The following is a 17,840-nucleotide window of genomic DNA, read 5'->3' as shown; positions in this document are numbered from 1 at the left end:
CACCACAGCTCATGGCAATGCCAGATCCTTAACCTACTGAGAAAGACTAGGGATCAAACCCACGTCCTCAAGGATACTAGTCTGATACGTTACTGCTGAGCCACAGTGGGAACGCCTTTTGAGAAGTCATTGTTTTTTGCTTCAATCTCCTAATATGTATGAGTCACACAGGTGTGTTTTTTGTTTTTAATTTGTCTCAGAAGAAATTGCTCTTTGTGTACCTATACATTTGTTATGTCCACGAGATGAAAAAAGTTTAAGAGCCTCTTCTGTTGACCTTTGGTCCCTCCTTAACTCCATTCTCTACATGGCCTCAGTTCTTTGAGACCATGTAGAAAATGTTAAGTTTGAGTCAGCTCTAAAGACAGTGCGTACATTCTATTGACTGTCAGTTGCACAACAAAGAAGGCAAAAACATGTTCACTAAAGGAAGGTGTAAACTTCAAATACTTTTATGTTGTGTTGAAATTGAAGTGGGAAAAATAACTTTTTCTTAAAGAACTACATAGTAATATTCCCATTTCACAAACGAAAAAATTAAAAGATAAAGGCCAACTAGTTTAATACTTCTTTCAGTATATATGTAAAACCAGAATTAAAGTTCTCATACCAGACAAGCATGTATAGACAACAAACTATATTGCATAATGGTTATTTTACATTCACTCAACAAGAGCTAGATTCTTTTGTTTTTTGGATGCACCTATGGCACGTGGAATTTCCCAGGTCAAGGATCAAAACTGCCACAGCAGTGACCCAGCCACTGTTCTAACAATGCCAGATCCTTAACCCGCAGCACGACAAGAACTCCTTTTCTTTTGTTTTCTTTTTTTAAGACCTAGATTCTTACTCTAATTTGATGATAGTGGACAAATGACTACTCACACTTTACATGAGGATTAAGATCACTTTCATTTCTAATCTTCTTGGATTTTTAAGTATTATACTTTCAAATACAAGTAATTTTACTTATTACCCACTACTTTTAGAAAAGAGCCAATGTAGCATAATCTCACTTTGTTGAATTGAAATTTAGCCAAATTTGTGTGAGATTTTTCCACATGAACTTTAAGATTTTGAATTGCTCTGTGGCATTGAAGGTGTATCAGTGATTCTAGACAAATGTCCAAGCAGCTCCTACAGCGGAGCTCTTCCCTGTTCCCCATGTCCCCATTTGCTTCCACCTGAGTATTCACCTGTGGCTATTACAGGGCTAGATGGAGAATACTCAAAAACCTGGCTGCGAATCTTCTAAACTCAAAATAGGTATTGACTAAACTGTGTAAACTTTACATGAAAAATCACCACACAATGGAAGGAGTTTTTTTAAGTCAGTTTTTCCCCTGTAGTCACAAATCTGCTTAAATTTCTTATAAAAGTTATCTTGGAGCTTGGGTTCTCATGTTTATTGAGCAGTTACTACAGGCCTTTCATCTTTCTAAGTATTTTATATATTCACCAGTATGATTTTTATAATAATTCTATAATTGCTTTTTTTTTTCTTTTTATAGCCATACTCATGGCATATAGAAGTTCCCAGGCTATGGGATGAATGGGAGCACAGCCACAGCAATGCTGGATCCAAGCCACATCTTGAGGCAATGCCAGATCCTTAACCCAGTGAGCAAGGCCAGGGATTGAATCCACATTCTCATGGACGCTATGTCAGGTTCTTTACCCACTAAGCCACAACAGAAACTGCTATAATTGCTTTTGTTAACTTTCTATTATGTGTATATGCAATGAAGAGAACAACTGGGGTTTAGAAGGACTTGGTAACTTGCCCAAAACTGTACAACTAGTAGACCATAGAGTCAGAATTCAAAATTAAATGGTCTGATTGGTCCACCACCTTCATTGTCCACATTGTCTTTCCAGGGTGAAGTTACAACTGCAGTGTTCAGTTTCTTAGTGCTGAAGATACTTTACACTTTGTGAAAGATCTTGTGTTTACAAAGAATCCTCATTATTGATCTTCTCTGGAACTGACACAAACCATCTGAGGTTTTTGGAAAGGTATTGTGATCTACATTTTAGAGAAATAACTGAGTCTCAGGGGGTGTGAGACTCAGACCACACTCCAGGTCAAATGACTATTTCTAACAGAAATTCCTGTCCCTACTATAAGCATATTTCTATTGCATATATAAATATGAAAATAAAAACACTTTTCAAGGGCCATTCTAAACCATTCCTCTTAGTTTTTCAGGGGTCATGGTTTGCTTACAGAGATGACTGGGTGACAGCAGTTTGATTAGAGAAATGCACCTCAGAACTCTAAAGAACTGTTGAGAATCAAGAAGAATACTATCCATGGCACATGTGGGGTCAGTCCAGACTTGGTTTAATCTCACCATTTATGTCATAAATGAGAAGTCATGCTCCTGAAATCAAGGACCTGACACTAAAGCAAATTAGGATTTACAATGGCATCAACAAGCGGCAGGATGTTGTGCACCGAATATATTAAATGAGCACTAACCAAGTCTAGGTCACTCAAAGTCACATAACTGCAAATGTTTGTTGGAAGAACAATCAGTGGGCTCAAACCCCTCCAGGCAGGGTCTCTCCTATGTAGACAAATAAGAATCATAACCCTGTTAGAGTGAACTGTCTCAGGTACTTGAATGAGGGAAATGCCGTTTCCTAGAGGTATCTAAAGGGAATATATGAGGAAATGCCTAAGGCTAGCAATCAAAGAGACTTGGATTCCAGTATCTCCTTTAGGATTGATTTGTGATGGTCTCTTAAGCAAGCCATGTAACCTCTCTAGGATGATTTGACCACCTGGAAAATAGGTACCTGATTGTTTTGAGGGCTTAAGGTGAGGGCCACATGAGAAAGTAGGTGTGAAAGAAATTAAAAAAAAAAATTTGAGTTATGCATGAATGAAGTTAAATGAAGTGAGCAGTAAGAGGAATTGCCTTTATATGCGCTACAGTATAATATATATCGGGGGGGGCACTTACTGACAGTATTTAATGTACCAGGCCTTGTGTTAGGTACTTCTCACAATTCCCTGTGATACAGGGAATATCGTATACCAAAGATACAGGAGAATGACTGGAATATTCCAGTATCTTGACAGACATAGATGAGAAGCTTTCAAGTAGGAAAGAAATTTGTTATCTGGGGCCTAAGGAATTTACTTGAGATCTTTTATTACAATTTCTATGAACTTTATGTTTATACACAATTCATATATCTTTTATCTTGTCTCTTTTTTTTGTGGGGGGTGCCACACCTGCAGCATATGGAAGTTCACAAGCTAGGGAGCCAATCAGAACTTCAGCTGAAAGCCACAGCCACAGCCACAGCCACTCAGGATCCTAGCCATATCTGTGACTTACACCACAACTCATGGTAACGCCAGATCCTTAACCCACACAGCAAGGCCAGGGATCATATCCATGTCCTCATGGATACTAGTCAGGTTTGTTACTGCTGAGATGCCATGGGAACTCCTACAATTTGTATTTCAATGCAGCTGAGGATATCACCTTATTTTCTAAACTAAATTTACTAATGTTCTTTCTCAGTGAGAAGTGATGTTCCTCTCCTTATACAGTTCATCATCTTTATTATAACAGGGGTCTTGTGAAAAGATCAGATGGATGGATCAAGACATATTTGTGGCCATTCTCAGAAAAAAACACCTCAAGGAACTCGTGTGGCAGAAAGAGGATGTATTCCACCAAGCACATTTGCCTTTCCTCCTCTTCCTCTTTTTCCTTACATCTTCCTTTTCCTCCTCCTTCTCTATCAACATCATCATCATATGAAAACTAGAAAACTACCTCTGTCCTTGAACAAGTCAATTAGCCTTTTTCTCTGCAGTGTCCCCATATATAAAACAAGAGAGTTGTATGGGCTATTCCTGATGCTTCTCAGCTCTAAATTGTAGAAAATGTCAAATAAGACACAATGAGCTCATTATATGAAAGACAGAGGAAAAAGAATATAACGGTTCAAAATCTCTGCCCTCAAGGGACTTAGAAAGAGTATGTCTAAAAATGTTGCAATTCACAACAAAAATTATTAGAAAAATTATCACTAGGAAATACTTAAATCTTAGTATTATAATATTCAATAATAATTATATCACTAGGAAATACTAAAATCTTAGTATTATATATAATATTCAATAATAATCATCTTTGAAAGGATAAACTGGGTTTTGCCTCCTTCATTGATCAGGACACCCTTTACTTTTTTACTCCCATGCCACATACTTATTTGTTTCCACTTTCGAAAATTTTACATGATTCAAAGCCTAAGCCTTATATACCACAACTATCAAAAGGCCTTTTCCTCTCAAAGAAGAGAGGACCACACAGTCCTTTAAATTCCAGTTCTATCTCCTGATCTGCCTGTGAAACATCAAAGCCTGCATGCACCTGAGATGCTTTTTATTTATCTGTCCATTCATTCATTCATTTTTTTCGTGAGAGGGTGGCTGATTTTGAAGCCATTTTATTTATCTACCTATCTATTCATTCATTCATTCATTTTTTGGTGAGAGGGTGGCTGAATTTGAAGTCCATTGCTTAGCTAGCACACTTCCCTAAGCTTTCATTTCCTCTCTGGTAAAGTAGGTCTGATAATCATCTCTCCTGCAGAATGTTGTTTTGCAGAGTAAAGAAGGTAACATGTGAATGTTTACCAGAGACTCAGTGAACATGTCTGAATCCTCCCCTGGCAATCACTATAGCTTTCTATTCCAGTCATTCATATATCTGTTTTACCTTCCGTGGGAAAGGGTAAAATCTCAGAACAAAACATTTTTCTCTCACTCTTCTTGTATATTTTCCTCCTTATTCCTACCCTCAACCCAGTACTTAGACACATTCTCTTTGTTTATCTGTAAATTTTATCAAACTGGTATCAGTATGCACAAATTATTTTGGAAGTCTGTTTAGAATGCTCAGGAACACACACCTGAATATTCACAAGGACAGTATGGAAACCTCTTTGTCTTCTTTCCACCCTCCAACCTCTATCCTCCCTTCATGGCTTTGGAAAGGAGGCTGCAGTTAGAATCACATCACCATAAGAAAATAATCAGTCTTCCAATGAGAACCCCTATCATTAAAAATGCAGCCTCTGGCACAATCCCTAAGGGAGGGAATTGTTCCCACAATGCCCTTGGCCCTGCCTTAGTGAGCACACTTTGCCCTGACCCTGGAAGAAAATCAGCAGAAGTCCTGAATTTTGGAGCATGAACGCTCACCACTGTGCTGTCTCCAGCTGATACACCAGCTCCTGTCACTGAAGGTCATTCAGCTACTGAGCCTTTCAGAGAAAGATTCTGTCAACTGTGTCTCTCTACTCTTCCTCCTCTTCACAGTGGGTTCTTGCCTAACCTGTTTCCCTTTCATTAGTCCTGTTTGCAACTTCTGAGGATTTGGCAGTTTTCCACTGTGTCCAACTTACCATGCTGTAAATACCTGACTGAGAAACACAAAATGTGTTTATAGGACTTCTGATGGCTCCTCATCTAAACCGTAAATATGAAATACCCACACTTCTCAGAAAATATATCCATCTCCCAAATTCATCTGGCAGCAAAAAATGTACTCAGCATCAGATGGCAACGAATTCTCAACTATGCAATTTGCAATCAAGCCCATCCATGCAGCTGCATTGTGCTAACAAAAGTGGGACATTATTAAGTCACACACCCTGCATGGCCATGTCTTAATAATTATTTCTAAGCTGTAAGAAATTTGTTGATATCTGTGGATCATAAATGGCTCAAGTGGTAGCGTCTGTTTAAGATTTTCTGTAGCTGTAGCCACAGTAAAGGTGGGCAGTACAGGTCGTGGATAAGATTTAGAAATCAGGTATCTTTTCTGCTACCTACATAATGTGGCACTTGAGAAGTTAATTTTCTAAGCTTCTGTTTCCTCATGAAAATAAAAGAGCAGGAAACAACAAAACTACCTAACAGTATTATTTGTGATACTTAAATGAGATAATGTATGCAAATCACTTAGCCTTGAACTTGGCATTTACTAGACCCTCAAGTAAAGGTGCTACTAAAAAAAGCACTTCTATATCTATCATAAGATTGAAAATACTAAGGCCAAAATGATTATGGAGCCCTTAGAAATATCATCTTATTCTAATGGAGCTAGCTGAACTTAGTGCAAAATTTGGAAAGAATTTATTTCATCCCCAAGATCCTTGATGCTGTCTTTATTTTTTTCCCTCCATCTGCTAGGTACTGTGATCAATCCAGGATTAACTGGTGTTTTCTAGGAATGATGCTTCCGGCATCTCAGAATGATTATACAAGATAATTTAGGAATCTGTCTCTCTTGATGGAATGTAAGCTTGCAAGTTCAGGGCCTATGTCTTTACTTTTTTATCCTCATTACGTTTCTCTGTCCAATAGGAGAAGGCCACAAACTGTTAGTGTCAGGCCTGTTCCAAGCTGATAACTCTAGAGGGCTGTTTTCTTGTTGTTGTTGCTGTTGCTTTTCCTTTTTTCTTTCTTCTTTCTAGAGGTGTTGGCTACAATTTATCTTATAGATGGATGGGACAATTCAGGCCCTTGGTATTGTTTCGTTTACATGCTTTGTTTACATGATTTGTCTCATTTAATCTTCGCAATTCTCTCTGAGGTTAACACTCCTATTATTCTTATAGATGAAGGAACGGAGGCTTAGAACGGTTAAACAAACTTACCAAAGGTCATACAGTATATGACTAAGCCTAAGTCCCCCAAAAAAGACCTCCCTGAGTATAAAGCCCACTGACTAAATGCCCATCCACAAGGACGGACTGCTGGAAAGAGGCTGAACCAGCACTCTGAAAAGCTGTCATTGTATATTTTTCTTAATGTATTTCAAGTTATTTCAGACTCACTGACTCCCCTTGAAAGTTGGATGCACTAAACTGTTCACATTTATCATTACAATCATCTCATATGACCAGAAATTCAGAGTCAAACCTGACCCTCTTCTTCTTGGAATTTAAGCCTCAGCATTAAAATTTATAGCACCAATGTAACCTGCCTTGTATGGAACCTCTTGGTATGTGACAGTGAATTCTTCTAACCCTACACCTCCTCACTGGCCAGAGGTTTCCAGAGGTGAAGACCCTATACTGAATTTCGATGAACTGTCTCCATTTTTCTGTGGCTTCACTAAAAGATGATATTGAAGTTTAGGACCCAGGCATACCAGGTTAGAAATGGGCCAAAGAAGTCTCAGTGGAAAGGAACACATGACCCTAGAAAGGGGGAATGCCAGTTGTCACCTAGAATATTTTCAGAGGATCTAACTTCCTGCAAAAGTCCCTTCCAACTTTAAGACCTGACCAGATCTCTAGAGGTGGGGATAAAATTTCTGTACTTTGTACTGCCACAGGCCAACTTTGTATTTATGCTCAGAAGAAAATGCAGGAAGCAGGTTTAACCTATTTTTAGATAACCCAGAAATCAGAGTCCGTGGGGAACCCAGAATAAATTTGAAGACACTGGAGCCACTTACCCTGTATTAACAGAAATTAAAAGGTTCTTTTCTGGAATCTGTACTTGGACGTCCACATTGCCTCCACAACGAAAATAAATCCTGTCCTCTCTGCTCCTCTTCACAAGCCCCCATCAGTGCACAACACCTTCTATCCTCAAATGAGCCTGGCTAATTGATTATCTTAACACTGGGGGTGACTTTCTCAGATGGTTTCCTCCTAATCCTTTTGCCTGTTTCTAATCCTATTAGCAAGCTCTCATCACAGAACATTAATGTGGTTGTATCTGATTTCATTTTTTGCCAATACCCTACAAAATGCAGTAGCTTATTAGTGACTTTTATGTCATGTGGCTTTAGCAAAATTGAATGCTAATGAGATGTGATTGGGTGGAAAATCATAGCACTGGGGTGCTTGCTTTCTATAATTGCAGCCTAGGCTAAAGTTTGGAATAAGGGTGCCAGATTTCTTTTACTTAATATTGATCTCTGAGGCACAAAAAGATACTATGTGTTTACAATTATGCAGCAGGTGATTAAGTGGCTTTCACTGGTGGGCTGTTGAACAACCTTGCAGATCCTAGAGATGATCAAGGAAGACTATAGCTGCACTGACTCATCTGAAACCTCATTTATTATTCTCCTCCCTCCCCAAAAGGAGTGGAAAGGTCTGTAAGACCACAGCAATAATGGTGGTCTTATCTAAAATAAACTTATTAAGTGAGATAGATTCTTTATTAAGTAGTCAGCAGCCAAATGATTAAACAGCTTTTCTTGCCATTGAATTCTGAGCAGAAATCAATGTACATTATACAGTTGTAGCAGCTGAGATTGCAAAAGACTCAAGGACGATGTAAAGACTGTGATTTACTGAAAGATCTCATCACTGTAATGGGCCAGAGATGGAGTGCAGTTTGTCCATGGAGTATAACTTATATCCTGTTCATTTTTGTATGTGTTCAAAGAGATGCTTGCATAAACTCCCCAATTGTAGTTTTCTGGTTGCAAAATCTTAACTGTCCAACTGAAAAGAATTGTTTCTACATCCAGAGCATTTTTAAGAATGAGAAGGTGCATCATGGGGACTTATATATATTGTCATTCAACTGTAGATGGTGCTACCTAGTGAGTCTGTCATGATTTATGACAAATACCATGGCTAGAGGTTGTTAAATGCAGTGCCATGTATTCCCTATATCACCACATAGCACTACAGGGGCAGAGAAGAGACTGTCACTTATGCCTTTGCATAATTCAAGCAACTAGCTTGTTCTTGTATGCAAACTTTCTCTAACACGAACAGCTTTTCCAAGTTCATACAAGTAACTATCCTTCTGACCTAAAATCTAGAGAAAGATACAGAATTTTTAAAGGAAGAAAAATATAAACTTAAACTACAATGACCATCACCTGAAGGATTTCCTTCTCCTTAATGTTGAGTAAAAATAGCATTATTTAATTACCTGTAAAGTGCCTACTTCTAAAAAAGACTTGAAGTGGTGTGCAGCAAAAGCAATACAGGATCAAAGTAACAGTTACCTACTGCTCCATATCAAACTACCCCAAAACATAATGGCATAAAATAACAACCATTTCATTCTACACACAATTTTCTGTGTCAGGAACCTGGAAATGAAACATCAGGTAGACTTCTCTCTGCTGCAAAATGACTGGGATCTCAGCTAGTGTGGTTTGAACATCCTAAATGGCTAGGGCCATATGTATATAGAGTCTCAGGTTGTTGGTTTCTTGGGGTCTGCTCCATGCATTAGCTAGGATGGAACATCCAAGCTGTCTCCTTCATCCACATATCTGGAACTCTGGAATGACTGGAACAGCTGAGGCTGGCTGGACCTCTCTTTTCATGGATTCTCTCCAGGCAGCTTCCTCACAGCATGTAAGTTTTTGAGTAGTTGGACTCAAAGAGGCCTGGGAAGAAACTGGGAAACTTCTTATGAATGACCTGATCTCAAGTCCCAGAATGTGACCTCCATCATAGTCTAATGGTCAAACATGTCACTAACACCAAAGTCCCAGAATGTGACCTCCATCATAGTCTAATGGTCAAACATGTCACTAACACCAATCTTGATTTGAGAGGAGAGGAATTAGATGATTTTGTGTTTGAGACTGATGATAATTTTAGAATGAGAAGAGCTGCATAACTGAGAAAACAAGTAATTATACTAGAAAACTAGGCTAATAACACCTCCTGCTATGAGCATGGAGTTTAACCCTGAGCTTCCTAATGTTCAAGGCAAAAAGGAAAGAAAAAAAGCAACATAGTGTTCATTAATTATTTTTTTATATCATGCTAGAATTTTAAAATTATTTTCCAAAGAATAAAATAAAAATCAACAAAGACAGAACATGTGTGTATATTTTATACACTTTCTGCTTAGCCCTTCTTTGCTGCCTCACTATTTCAGTTCAACCTGGATGGGAAATAAACTTCTTAGAATGGGACACCAGAGAGAGAGAGAGAGAGAGAGAGAGAGAGAGAAAGACAGAAAGACAGAAAGAGAAATGAAGGTGCATAGTGATAAACACAAAGAAAAAAAGAAAGAAAGAAAAGGAGACAAAAAGAAGAAAAAGAAATCTAGAACTTTGTCCTGTTCTGCCTTGTGAAGAGTTTCACCAGTCACAAACTCAAATACCTATGAGACCTGGCAGGTGCCTAAAATATCAGAAACATGTGGAAGTATAAGAAAATAGAAAGAAACGGAGACTCTGTAAAGTGGAAAGTGCATGGCCTGTATAAAAGCATCAAATTATTTTGGATTAACTTGATTATACTGTACTGCCAAACATGCCATGTCTATGATTGACTTCAGGCTGCTACTGACGGCCAGGTTTCATCTCCTGATTTTGCTTCCTTGGAGAAGTTCTTTGCTCTCGGCCTAAAAAATTCAAGCTGCTGGATATCATAGGTCCTTCTCAGCATAGAGAGCCTTCCAGATGACATTGAAGGACTAACTACAAGTATTTGAAGTTTTGATTTTCAGGTTAGTTTCCTAAGATCTAGGACCTATCACCTCCTAAAATAGTTATTGGGGAAGAAATGAGAGGAGGTATTTTTATTGCTCATAAGGATAAAAAATGAACTAAGCCTGGTCAGGTTACTAGCAATTACCAATTTTTGCTCAAATCCAGCCTTGGAAATGTATCAGTTTACTCTGTAAGGCAAGCTACTGCTTGATTGCTATTTTTAACATCTAATATGCTAAAAGCCAAGAAAAGGGACTCTGATGAGTTATTTACTATGGCAAAATCAGACAATGTTAACAGTCCTTAAATTCTGACCAAAAGTATATTACTCCTTTTCTTTTTTCCTTTTAATGAGCTGCCATTCAAAAAACCAGTGATGCCATTAAAACCAGCAGAAGAGTGACACTTTTTCAGTCAAAAATATTTTTCTTAAAAAGGAGAGTTATTAATAAATAAAACATGCTGCTGTCTCTAACTGTGGTTTCTCCCTTTCAAAACTTATGTGGTAGAGGATGATAGTGTTTTCCGTTATCTGAACTTGCCTTAGACTAATAAAAATCTTTGGTTTTTAGCTGAGCATATCGCTACCCAATCTTTCTTTGGCTAGTCTCTTCAAATTTAATTACCCCAGCTTTTCCAGTTGTGAGAGAGTCCGGCTTGGGTATTCTTTATATCTCTGCCCCCATGGCTTTCCTCTCAATGTGCCATTGGCACCGTGCAATGTGATCTTTCACATTAAAATGTGTCACATCCATTACTTTATGTCCCAAATGGATTTTTTCAAAAGGTGATGAATAGCCATAGACAATAATGCAAGAATAATTCAATGACATTCTTTGATACTTATATCCAAAGGTAGCTAATGGTGGATCTTTCAGACACCACTCAAACCAAATGCATTTGGGAAAGAATCCCCATTCCCAGCGGGTAATATTGAGATTCCTGCCTCAAATGCCACTAGGTGTTAGCCTTGGCTGAGATATATAAAGCTCAGTTGAGTTCCACAAATGATGTAGATTCTCAATAGTTTGGATCCTTAATGTTTTCTTTGATGGCCAGTTTGTTCTGACTCATTGATGGGAGAAAATTAGGTGAGATGTTAGAAATAGAGATTATTACTTCCTTTAGATTGGGGTTGATTATCATGAATAAGAAGGTGAAATTTAAAGTAAAATGGTCCTCATCTTTTCCATTTATCTATTTACCCATTAGCTACCTGTACTCTGTTGGGTGGGGGGGAACCTTAGCTCCTATTAACATATTTTTATCATTCAGTCTTAACTGCAGACATAGACTTTTGTAAACTAATGTAACAGAACAAAAGATATTATGAAAAGAAATGAGTCTTATGAGAAGGGGAAGAATTCATTTTATTTTAGAACAAAGAAAATGTATTACATTTGGAGGCTTTCTAAGCCCTTTGGTTTCATAAATATTCCATCTTCAAGATAATGGACAGTTGTACTTTTACAAACTTATAACTATCAGCTAACTTGGGTCAGAGCAAGAGTAATTACAGGCAGAGGATAAAAGAAACAGACCCTCTCCTTCTGAGTGCACATTTTCAGTGCAGAATTACAGTAAGCTTTCTCATCAACCCTTATACTGACATTCACAGTAATGGAATTTATCATCATTCACTCTCTGCCACCAAGAGCCCGGAATTAAAAGAATACGTCCTTCTTTGTTAAGTACTGCACAATTTCCCCCCTTTAAGATCTTATGTGAGGACCCTGCTGGTTCTATTGATATTAGTTTCCCTCTAATGGAAAATTTCTTTCCTCAATAATTCATTTTAAAGGCACCCCAGCATGTACCCAAATAGGCAATGCCTATGACTGATCAAAGAGAATGGACCAAATTAAAGACCTCTTTTTTTTTTTCCATGAAAGTCCAGGTGAGAATAAATGCATGGGACCATAACTAATTGTATGCCTCAAGGAAATATGGGACTATGAGGTCACTTAAAACTGGAGCTTACTGGGGCCATTCATTCCCTGTGGGTGAAACAGAAAAACCAAGGTATATGTTAAGACAGCATTGACAAAGACACAAAGGGCTACTAGGATTTCAAGTTACCACTGTCAGGATGGAAGAAAATTTCCTCTACCTTTTGAGATTCTTATGACTGGTCTAAAAATTAAATTGACTTGAGACAGAGTAATAGGAGAAAATCAAACAAAAGTTTAATAACAGTTATACACGGGAGAGACCCAGGAAATCTGGGTGACTTGATAAAATGACTGAAGTGCTCCATGTAAATACTATCTTCAGACAAAGAAAAAAGAAGCTGTTTGGAATAGTGGTTTGGAACATCAAAAAGGAAAGAAGGTATTTCATATGGAGATGGTAAGCGCAGGTCTGGTAAATAAATGTTTGCTGAGCCATGCAGAAAAAATGGGACACAGAGTGGACTTGGATCTCTGAGTTTCCCCTACCACACTGAGCTCATATTCTTTGCTGATTGTTCTGGTAATAGCTCTATTTTGGAAACAGGCCTTCTATCTAAATTATTTTAGGCATTTAGGAGGAAGGTTAAAGTTTCTGTCCGAGTCTTGTTTCTTAAAAATCATCAGCCTAAATTAATCCCAGTGCCAAAGTGACACATTTTGGGGTGGCAAATTTTGTTCTCCTATACTTCTTAAGAAACTGCAGCCCTGTCATTATGATTTTAAGACTTTGGTAAGATTTCATAAAGCTCTATAGTTTCTCTTTGTTATTTTTATTACCACCCTGGCTGTTTCCCTTGAAATTTGTTAAAGGTGTAGGACTTGGCTAACCTGCATTTTTTTTTTTTTTACAGCCAATAAGACTTGAAAAAATTAGATCTCCAAAGGACAGGTTGGTGGTGGCCACTGAAAGAGGATGAGAACATAAAAAGACTTGAGTTCCTTGGGCTCCCATGGAAGAGGCAGTAGATGTGGACTGGGCAACAGTTTGAGAGGTTTGGCACTCACAAGATCCTTATGGGTATTTTACACTTGTAACTCACTAAGGTAGTTCCAAGCACCATGTCACTTTTAATGAAAAAAGTTAGGACCCTTAGAGGAATATCGGCTTGGCAGGATTAGTATTTTACATGATTCATTAAATATTATTCTATCCTTAAGACCGAGGTTTCAGAGCATTAGTCTCATAGGAAAAAAGTGAGGTGTCCTTTGTATTTATTATTTTTAAAATGTCTATTTTGCAAAGTTTTAAGAGTGAGGCATGGTTTTAGAAAGGGAAAATGCTTTCTTTAATGGCTTTTGTTTCCTGATTCTGCTTCTACTCAGGAATTATTGAAAGGGCTAAACAAAATTTTAAAAATTGTACTTGAAACATGACTTTGCTTAGTGTTGCACATTCCTATTTGTGCATAATCTAAAGGTGACAGGACTTTGAACACCATTTAAGATGAGTATACCCCCTAATAGTAAAGAATAGTCATTGATTATGTAATCATATTTTTTAAGCAGGAAAAACACTCAATTGTGCATTTATTAATCCTGGAATAAGAGCAAAAAATGCCTTTATGAGAAAGAGAACAGAAAGACAGAGACAAACACACAGAGCGAGAAAGGGAGAGAGAAAATGATATTGAAAAAACAGTGAAACTCAACCACAGAATTACTAGGTGTCGGATGAAACAATATCTTGACTATATTTATCATAAGACAAACAAATACCTTCCCGGTAATTCTTTTCCTTCTATCATTCAAAATCTTTTATGTGGCACTCTTCTAACCTACTGGTAGCCATATAATACGTTAAAACCATTCTGGAGGGATTTGGCAATATATAACAAAAGCTCTAAAAACAAAGATGTTTCAGATATTCTAGGATTTATTTTCCCTAAAGAAATACTCATACCACCTAAGCATGTTTTAGAAATGAATAAATGTAAATGACCTGAAGTTCTGATAATAGGAAATCAGCTAAGTAAACTACAGTATATCCACAGGATTGAATACTCTGTAACCATTTAATATAGGTGACAGAAGATTATTTAATCATTTGGAAATAGTCACAATGAACTGAATAAAGAGTATGGCCATTCTATAACACTAGAGTGCCACAGAAAGCATTAAAGAGTCTAGAAATCACATAGTAATGTACTGGAAGGAAGAAATATTCTGAGTGAAAACTGAAACTATTGTGCTGCATTGATTCCTACAAAGTCACAAGGCAACTACTTGCTCAAAAAGAGACCAGAGGAATGAAAATACGTTAGATTTTGATGTGTTCATTCATTATTCATTTACTTATCCATCTATTCACTCAGCCATCATATCTTAAGTGCCTACCACATGGTAAGCACTGAGCTAGGTACTCAAGTGTGACTTCTGATGGATGAGACAGGACAAGCATGTAGAAAATGACTCAAGAAGAGCCTTTGTGTGTCTTGTCCAAGATTCTGGGTCATTTTGTAGGCAATGGGAAGTCACTGGTGAATTTTGAGCAGGGAAATGACAAGGTTTGATTTTTAAATTAGACATTTTTGCAGCAGGGTGCAGGGTGAAACATATGAGGACAGGACTAAAGTAAGGATTGGTGATTGGGTTTTGTGGGTAGTCCAGTAAGAACAGAGGAGAACCTAAACCAAGGCAGTTGCCCGGAAAATGGAGACAAGGGACAGATGGGGCAAATGATATTGAGGAGTTAGAACATGGAAACAATATGTATGTAAGGAGCAGAAGGAATGGACATAATATTGAGTAAGTCCCAGGTTTTTGGCTTGGGTAGGGGATAGTATTGTTTAGCAGAATAGGGTAGATAGCACTGTACAGCATTTTATATGTTTTAGTGTGCTGAGATATATAAATATATTCATTTTCATTTTGTTCATTAAAACTGATAACCTGCTTCCAATCTCTCCCATAGACATTTTCCATGGTCTCTGCTTTCCTTTATTAAAGTGAAAGATTTACCACCGAGTTTGAAATTTTGGAATTTCTGAAGGAACTGTCAATGTTGATAACAAAAATGAAAATTTATGGAGAACTGACAATGTGCCTAGCTCTGGGCTAAGAACTGTGTACCTACTATATTATTCACTTATCACAAACAATTTTAGGTAGAATCTTCACTTTACGGATCATAAAATGAAGCTCTCAGAGACTGTCACCTGCTCAAAATTACATAACTAGAAAGTGCCACAGCCAGAATTCAAAGTTACCGATATTTTAATCTTATACTCTGAAACACATTGATTATTTTCTTAAATTTCAGACATTCTCAGAAAAAATTGCTCTCTGAAAACATTATGGATGAGCTTTGGAGATCTGAGTGGCAGCATGATTTGGCAGAAAGATCTTCAAACTAAGTCTTCCCAGTCTAAGCGCTTAGTTCGAACTGCGCCAGTCTTGCTATGTAACCTTGATCAAGTCATTTAACAGCTCTGGGTTTCATTTTCTTTATTTGGAAATAAGCCGACTGAATTAGAAGTCACTTCCAAGATGTTATATTTATGACAAATAAAATTTGAAATGTCTTTATTCATTCACATGAGAGAAGATCTCAAAGCACAGCTCTGCCTTCAAATGGAATTTGCTGATTTAAAACATGGAAATGCTATTTTCTCTGAGCATAGAAAGTAAAGACCGCTGCTATGCATCTTTGTTAATGTGTCAACTCACATTAAATACTTAGATGTGCCCTCAGCCTTCTTAGAATCCCTTGTTTAGTTCATTACTGCATCATCTTAATGTGGGACCTTAGGTTAAAATAAAGCAGGAGGCTCTGACAAATTGCTTCAGGGTCAGAACTAAACGTGGTCTCACCTTCATCAGGATAATTTAAAGTAATCTGGTAAATTAGGTATGACCTGAATGTATTAATCATTTCTGGTTAACAGTGATATAAGCAGCTACAGAAAGCATCCCTGGTCATCCATATGGATGTCTACTTGCCTCTAGCAATTTGGATCAGTGACAGCATCACAAGGAAGAGAGATAGATTGGCTCACATATAGTTTCATATTTCAAAATTTCAATGTTGAAACAATTTTCCAAAGCCATCTACTCCCAACATTTTCTAAATGATGCAACAATCATGCATGACAAGGCTGTCATTGGTCCAAGGCAAAATTAGAATACTAAGGCTATTGTAGTAAAAATTTTTTGGTTGTGGCATGTGGAAGTTCTGGGGCCAGGGATTAAACCTGTGCCAAACCTGGACCTGAGCCACAGCAGTGACAATACCAGATCCTTAATCCACTGTGCCACCAAAGATCTCCTTGCAGTAAATTTTTAACAAGATTATGTTTTCTCAATTTAAAGGAATATCCTTTTTCTAAGGTTATATACTTCAAACTCAAGGTGGGTGTTTTTATCTTATTAAATGATAATTAATGTTATCCATAACTTTTTTTTTTTTTTTTTTTTTGCTTTTTAGGGCCGCAAGTGAGGCATATGGAAGTTCCCAGGCTAGGGGTTGAATCAGAGCTGCAGCTGCCAGCTGCCAGCCACAGCAACACATGGATCCAAGGTGTGTGTGCAACCTATGCCACAACTCACAGCAATGCAGATTCTTAACACACTAAGTGAGGCAAGGATCAAACTCGCATCCTCATGGATAGTAGTTGGGTTCTTTTCCTGTGAGCCACAATGGGAATTCCTGTTTTGTTTCTCTGTTGCTGTTTTGCTTACTTGGTTTAAAAAATATACATGGGCATTATATTCTTTAAACTCTCACCACTTGGTGAAATCAAAACTTCTGGGAATGGCTGATCTAATCTAATCGATATTCTTCCCTTTCATGTCTGAAACACTCTCTAGTCTTTTGTCAGTTACCTAATCTAACTTGAACTCTACTGTGACGAGGAAGTCAACAACCATGAGTAACTCCATTTTGTAGATGTCCCCAGATGTTTGGTAGGTCTTTGTTTTACAGTGCTAAAATACTTTGAGTATTTCTACCTAATAGTAATACCTTCATAATACACATTTTATAAACAATGAAGTGAGAAAAGTTATCTTACTTGCACTAAGTTGTGAGTAATAAAGTAGAGGCTAAACTTAAGTCCCTCATCCTTGAATGCCCACACTCCAAACACAATATACTGCTTTCTGAGTCTTCCTATTGACCTCACAGAGAGCAAGTCCTATCTCTCTTCCATGTGATTATCTTTCATAAATGTAAAGACAACCTTTATGTTTCTCTGAGTTTCTCTTAGCTAAGATGAATATGGGTAATTTCTTTAGTGGTTGCTAACGTGACATGGTTCCCTCTTATCATTGTACATGACAGTCTCTTAATAGGTTGCTCACTCCTCATTATTTGCAATTTTCATGGGAGTCAATGTGGGTTTTTTAAAAAAAGTATGATCTTCAAAGACAGACCCACATGGATTTGAATCTTGGTGCCAGTAATGACTAGTTTTGTGACCTCGTGAGC

At 37.6% G+C, this 17,840-nt stretch overlaps 2 long non-coding RNA genes across 2 annotated transcripts in view; one reads left to right on the top strand and one right to left on the bottom strand.

The window, feature by feature from the left end:
- LOC110259290 (uncharacterized) overlaps nt 1-17,840 on the bottom strand; it is a 347,731-nt gene that overhangs the window by 164,449 nt on the left and 165,442 nt on the right. The window lies entirely within an intron of this gene.
- Nucleotides 1-17,840, top strand: part of LOC146405330 (uncharacterized) — a 154,438-nt gene that overhangs the window by 133,478 nt on the left and 3,120 nt on the right. Inside the window, exons 2-3 of the long non-coding RNA XR_014839199.1 lie at nt 1,879-2,016; nt 13,267-13,407. This is a non-coding gene — a long non-coding RNA (uncharacterized LOC146405330). The remainder of the gene's footprint in view (nt 1-1,878; nt 2,017-13,266; nt 13,408-17,840) is intronic.

The sequence above is a fragment of the Sus scrofa genome, chromosome 2 (assembly GCF_054392235.1).
Source record: "Sus scrofa isolate SSC_HxYL_T2T_F1_AM1 chromosome 2, Sscrofa_HxYL_maternal_Yorkshire_Landrace_v2.0, whole genome shotgun sequence".
NCBI lineage: Eukaryota > Metazoa > Chordata > Mammalia > Artiodactyla > Suidae > Sus > Sus scrofa.
This window is presented reverse-complemented; position numbering and strand designations above follow the sequence as displayed.